We start from the raw sequence: 7,201 nt of genomic DNA on the forward strand, positions 1-7,201 counted from the left end.
AGAATACTGAAAGAGACTTCATTTTATTAAATAAATTCATTTCGAATTTTATGAAATAATGACACTACCAGAATCTCTTACTTTGAAGAATAGGCCCAATAGTTTCATTTTGATTATTTGGAATATTTTCAAGAAAAGATAATACTAGAACCTGTTTATCTGAAAAATATTGCTTCAGGTTTTATTAAATTTATAATATTAAAAGACTTTTTTGTTTTATTATTTTACTTTTTATATCATTTCATTTTTTATTGTTAAAATGTTACTCTAAAAAAGAGATCTCGAGAAAATGACTCTAATGATGCATTTTCTTCTCAAATTTCAGCCCAGGCTAACGTAGCCCTGAGTCACGTAAGTGATATAATACTGGATATTCCCATTTTTTAATCACCTCTTTAAAGTGGTGCAGTCACAGTTCAAAAGATCGATGATTTGAACGTCTATGGTAGGATATATGTAGAATTCAAAAGAATCAGTTATTGTCACTGTCATTAAATGTCTGTTAAATGTTCCTTGTAATTGTAAAAGTTTGAACGCAGTCTTTCGGATGACATTAAATTACCGATGTTATTCATTCATGGAATAGTTTATTGATACTTAATAAAGTGTTGAGAGTATTCATTATTCTTCAATGTAGACCCTTCATTTACACTCTAACACGCGTAAGATTTTTAAATTTGAAAAAAAATGTGTTTATTTAATTATTTTTATATTTAAATTAAAATAATCCAGGTGGTGCGTTCCTTTTGGTTCCCAGTGATATAAGAGTTAAACTTCTGAATAAATGTTGTTTTGCAATATTTCGTAGAAGTCGAAATTGATTTCGTAGCAATTGTTCGGATTTAAGAACTGATTAAATTTATATTCTTAAGACATGTCCTTCTAAGAGGTAATTTTTTAATCATATATTTCATAAACATTCTCCATAGATTTTTGTTTTAGATTATGTTATTTTTGTTACCGATTTAAGTAATATGAACCTAGACACTTTGTGTCGTACTTATAGTGTACACGCTCCAGGCCACATAGGCAGTCAATGTTTTACTTTTACATTTGATTTAATAGATAATGATGAAGTTCTCAAGACAGTAAAAAGTTCCAAAAAGTTTTTATTAATTTACAAAAATCTTACATTCCATATCCATTATTATCAATTATGAGTAGCATAAATTTTCCTTAAAAAACAACAACAATTAACTATCCTAACAAATACTCAACTCTCAACCCCTCACCACTTAAGCTCAAAAAATCAAACCACACCATCACGTACGCTCAGTCGACTTTTATTGATCGAAGATGAGATGAGATTTTGTGTCGTTCGATTCGGTTGGATACATGTCCTATCTGATATCTTATCTCAATTGTGCAGTTTAACATTAATTTAAGGATTTCTTCAATTCACCGAATGCGATTTGTGTTGGATTGTTGTAATGCCTACACCCACTACTTCATCCCACCAAATGACACACACAACATCAACATCCAACTTACCGCCTGCAACACACGTTTCATTTGCGAGAATAAGCATTTCTTATATTGGCTGACATTGTCTTGCCGTCACATTATTTTTTCGCCCCTAAAACAATGCTGCCAACAAGCAGGGGGAAGTTTATATCCGCTGCCAGTTGTCTTCCACACAGTTTAAAACAACTTCAGAACGTTTTTTTTTGCTTTCCCCTCACGAGGACAAGGAAGAAGTAAAAAAGCGGCATAGTTGCAGTTGAGGACATAAAATCTCGTAAATCCTTTAGATTTGTCACAATCAAGGGTGTCTTAAGCTGCAGGGTGTAATCATTGATGTTGCTCCTGTTGTTATTTTTCGAATTTCAGTAGTTCTCTCCGGGGGTTGACTTCAGTCATTTTTAGACTTTAATCAGTTTTTGTTTGCGGTTATTTTGGCAATTTAAATAAGGTTTTAAAATTATTTAATTTCATAGATTAGCCAGATTTTGTATTGGTTGATTAATCTGTGATCTGGGTTGAATTACTTTGTAATTATATCCACATATGTTTCTCATATAATTGTGCCATTTCGAGTGTCACTAATTGATAATGACCTTCTGGCTTAAATTATAATGTTATTATTTATTATTATTACATATCAACATATTATGATAACATATTAACATAATTATTATTATAGATAATGTTTCAATATATCATATATATATGCTGTCTCCTATTTGCTTAACTGTCCTCAAAGACTAACTGTGTTTTGTTGTAGAGGTTTCGAAAAGTAGTGAACTACAAATACAAAAATCTTTTTTATATTATTTTTATTAATTGTATTTTTAGCTAACCATATAGCTGTTTTGAGTCTTGTTCGAGTATAAATAAGATGTGAATAACAAGCAACCGAATAAATTTTGAATGACTGAATGCTTGAATCTAGTGTATCGAAAGCTTTAAATGACAATCTGAAATAATTGTTTTTTGTATTTATATTTTTTTTCTCCTCACAATAGCTTAATCTTACATGCGAGACGAAAATAGTATAGTATAATATAGTATAGTATAGTATAGTGATATATATATATATATAGTATAGTGAGTATTTATGTTTGTATACGATGTAAAGAATTTCGTATGAAGAAATCTTTAAATGGAATAACTAGTCTAATACCTGTAACAATAAAAAAAATCAGCTGTTCATATTATTTATTACATTTCCTGCTATTAATCTAAAAACCATGCCGCATATAATAAGTTGTAGTTTTTCTCTTCATATAAATTGTAAATATATAGTAAACAAAAGAATGGATTTCGAATTTATTCATTTTGAAATCACACCGAATTGTAATACGTTTCATTCTTTTTTATGTCTCCAGCTTTAGTAGAGCTCTTTTATTTTTTTCAACAAAACATATCTCTACTCCTATGTTTGGACATAAGACTATATACTTAACTTGACATATGTGTAGCAATATGTTTATTTTTCAAACAAAGCAAATACAAAGTCCATATAAAAATATGCTAAAGAGGTTTAATAAGTCCATGTATAAATATAGTATAACATTTATCTAATAGAATTGACTATAATAATATGTTTGCTCTTATATATATATATATGTATATATACAATTATTGAATGACATCACATTATCACATTTTTCTATTGATTTTAAATATCTTATACACTTATTGTTTGACACCACGATTAAGTGGAACCCGATGGGTAGCAGAAGAAGGGGCAGACCTGCTCACACCTGGAGAAGACAAACGGACATAGAAATGTCACACATGCAGAAAGTCTGGGGAGAGTTGAAGCTATTGGCCACCAATCGTACCGAGTAGAAGTTATTTGTTACGGTCCTGTGCTCCTCCTAGGAGTTAAAGGATTAAAAAAATATATATAACACTTATTGTTGCATACTAGTGTTTCTTAAGTTAATTGCGATAGTGTAAACGCGCTCTCTAATACAATAAAATCCTAATAGAATTCCTAACACAATTTTCCAAGATAGGTAGAGGTGAATCCGATTCGTGATTGAGAATAATATCAATTTAAATTGTTTCTCAAAAAAGGAAATACTTGGTTTATGAATATTATTATTAGTTTTTATTTTCTACCACTGTATATAATCACAGTATATAATATATTATATATATATTTATTTTTAGTTGTTAATATGTCATTATTAAATTTATTATTTTTAATTTATATGTTTTAAAACTATATATATACACTTAATATAAGTATTGTACTTTAATTGAAAAGACTTTTTCCATTCCCCTACACTCTTCAGTGTCAGCGTCCTACAAAAAATCGAGCCGGAAAACAGACAACAACATGAGATTCCAGATTCCAAATTCCAGATAAAACATGTTCAACTCACGAAAAAAGAATGAAATACTTTAAGTGGGCAACTGTAGTCGAAAACGAAACATTTTCATCATCACTTCAATAGAGTAACTCAAGGTTCAAAGAATATTTCTTTGTTGTTGTTGTTGTTGTTGTTGTGCTTTTGCTATAGTATGGAGTACATATATACTATAGAAATACTAATTTGCATGCATAATTCTAATACAAGCCACAACAATTACTGTTGGTGTGCACTTAAACGTCGCAATTTGCATGGAGTGCTGCGTGTCCTTGTGCCAACAGGACTCAATATGTGCGACACAACCAAGAGCGATTCCTGGCGGCACAAATCGATTTGAACTTTTATTGCGCGTAGCAAAAAGTCACGTGAAACAGTGTGCAGGAAGCTGTGCCTGCTAGACGTAAACATAAATTGGTACACAAACAGGACCTCATTGGACTACTCTTCCCACTCTCATTGTTGTTGTTGTTTAGTTAAAATTTATTTATACAGAAGTAACATTAATTGGAAATTTATTACAAACATTTTTATTAAGACTGCGCGCGCCTTCAGCTTCATCTTTCGTGGCTTGCAATCGTACCAGCGTTTGGGGGTTGAACGCCGCAGTGTTTAATTGCCGTTGAGTTGCCGCTGTAAGGATATTGAAAGTTCCTTGGAAAAAAGGCGTACAAATTTTATTTTGATTTGTTGTGACAATTTTTATGGTGGGAATGGAGAAGTCGATATGAGGCACTCTTAAATGTTGCAGTGAAGTTAGCCAGTTAATTGCGACATGGCGCATTTGCTGTCTGGACTGAGGCAGTAAGTGAAATTAATTTAAATGTTGTTATGCAAAAATTAAGCGAATAATTTTATTGCAATTTTTATTAAATGACTTACTACAACTTCAGTTGGTGAGAACTCTTAGGACTAATGCATGCTACATGTTACTTGTTGGTTTCCTAATGACTTGGGATGCACACACCACACGGAACCCACCATTTATTTCACTTGTGTGGGAAAGACGTACAAAAATTTTTAAGAATAGTAAAAAATAATTAAATTTTTCCTTTTTTTTTTTTGAATTTTACTAAAATGAAATATAAAAACTTAATTTAAATTTTATCTCAGATCAGCGATATTTTTTCTTCGCTATATAGCATTAAGAAATTATATGTAACGCAACAATATAAAAAAAGGATTTGCTTCTGCGTGCCACTTTCAATAAGGATCTGGAACAATACATTTCCATGGAAGCATTAAAATTATTCCTTTTCACACAAATTATGATAATTTCACCGAAATCCTTTTAATTCACCTGACAAATGCAAAAGGTTCTTTATGCTCCTTAAGCCGTCAGGGCGCAACTCCAAAGAAAATTTAGTACCAAAAAAAAAAAATTATTTAAATGAAAAAAAATCTTTTCATCTGTGAAAAAATGGAATCTTCTATTTTCAAAAATACAAAATTGCAGGCACTTTTGTTGAAGTGCTGAAGAAATGAAAAAGCTGAAAACTGTCACATCATCATCACAATCACAGCATTCGTGCAATACTGACTGACAACAGCGTCATCACTTTGATGTCCTTAATTTGGTACATTTTATTGTCAACTTTCCTTATTCCTTAATTTTGAGCGAAGAAAACAAGTGCTTCCCTATCCAAGCAACACCACAAATAGTTGGGTCCTGTTACAAGAAAATTATACAATTTCAGCAAATTATTCAGGCTTGTGTCTCTCTGGAGACAATACTATTATCCTTATTATTTGTCGTAATAACAGGAGAAGCGAACATTTTATTCCAATATTTTTTGGATTTTTTTTTTTCAAACTGATTTTTTCCTTTCACAGCAATTTTTACCTTTCGTCGAGTGCATTTCTTTTGCAGTTTCAAATGTCATTTGGTTTAGTTTGTTTTCCAATTTTATTGTTTTTCATTTTTTTATTTTTTTTTTGAAATCCTTGCATTTTTGTGCATTGTTGTGTAAACACTCGACACAATTTTTGTTGCACATTGTTTGTTAGTTTTTATTTGTTGATTGTTGTTTGTTGTTTGTTGCAGAATTGACATGTCGTTGTCAGTAACAGCATCAACACTCCTAGTCTTTGAAGAGACTTCACAATGGTTCTTGAACTCAGTCGATTCCTTCCTTCTAAAATATTGAAAGGTAATGCATTGTAATGAGTACCCTGCGCTCATCTCAATCTTTTTAGTTGATCGATAATTGCGACTGATTCCAATTGATATCATCTAAAGATCTACACTAAGTTTGTAATCTTTCTATCAATAAAATTTCATCATTTTAGTTAAATCATGCACATAATTAAGAGTAGAACGTTTCGTGTAAAAGTAATTTCCATTTAGCAATTCTAATTGTGATATGAATAAGTCGACTTGTATCAATGTAAAATGAAATATAAAATCCACAAGTGTTAGGCCAAAATTTTGATTTACTTAATTTTAATATTAACACAAGAGCCCATAGTTTTTAACTTGATTATATGTCATTAAGACTTCATACTACGGTGCACTTAACACACGTATAATCATATAATACAACGACAAATACGCAATTAAACTTCTGAAAAACTCTGAAGAACTAAAATAATTATAATTCTCATCTTCTTTACATTTAGTTGCTTATATAAAAACCAATGCCACAATTATAAAGTGAATTGAGTTTTTAATATAAATTTCGGTTTGAATGTCCCTTTTTTTTCATCTATTGTTTTCAGTGTCCTTGCCTAGGTATGTTCAGTTACAAGTACGTTATATGTTACTCAGTAATTGATCATTTTAAGAAAAAAAATAATTGAAATATAATTCTAAATTATATATTTTCGTTATTTCAATTAAAAAAATTATAATTCTAGTCCCCTTTACATTTAGTTACTTATAAAAAAACCGGTACTACGATTATTATATATTGAAGAGATTTTTTAATATAAGTTTTGATTCGAGTTTTGCGTCTTGCGTTCGCGTAGTTGTATTGTATAAATGTTTTTTTTTGTCGAAGTTCACTCTCCTTATATATTTGTAATTTTGTGAAAAATATTTTTATTTTACGAATTTAGAAACCGAAAGGACCAGTCAGTTTAAGAGAACTGTCCGTTTAAAAAAAAACTTACTTTGTATGAAAAATAAATACTGTGGACTATAAGGATTGCATGATTCAGAAAGATATTCTAAATTCGTAAACTATTATTATTGTACATTATATATATATATATACATATATTATATAAGTTGTATTTGATTTTATTATTAACTACTACTATTTACAAATTTAATTAGCTTCCACTCAATATATTTTGCGTACATTCAAGTAATATAATCAATTAAGTTTTGCTGAATATCTGTATTTGACATTTCTAATCATATTCGACATTGGTAATCA

The sequence above is a fragment of the Teleopsis dalmanni genome, chromosome 2 (assembly GCF_002237135.1).
Source record: "Teleopsis dalmanni isolate 2A chromosome 2, ASM223713v2, whole genome shotgun sequence".
In the NCBI taxonomy this organism is placed as follows: Eukaryota; Metazoa; Arthropoda; class Insecta; order Diptera; family Diopsidae; genus Teleopsis; species Teleopsis dalmanni.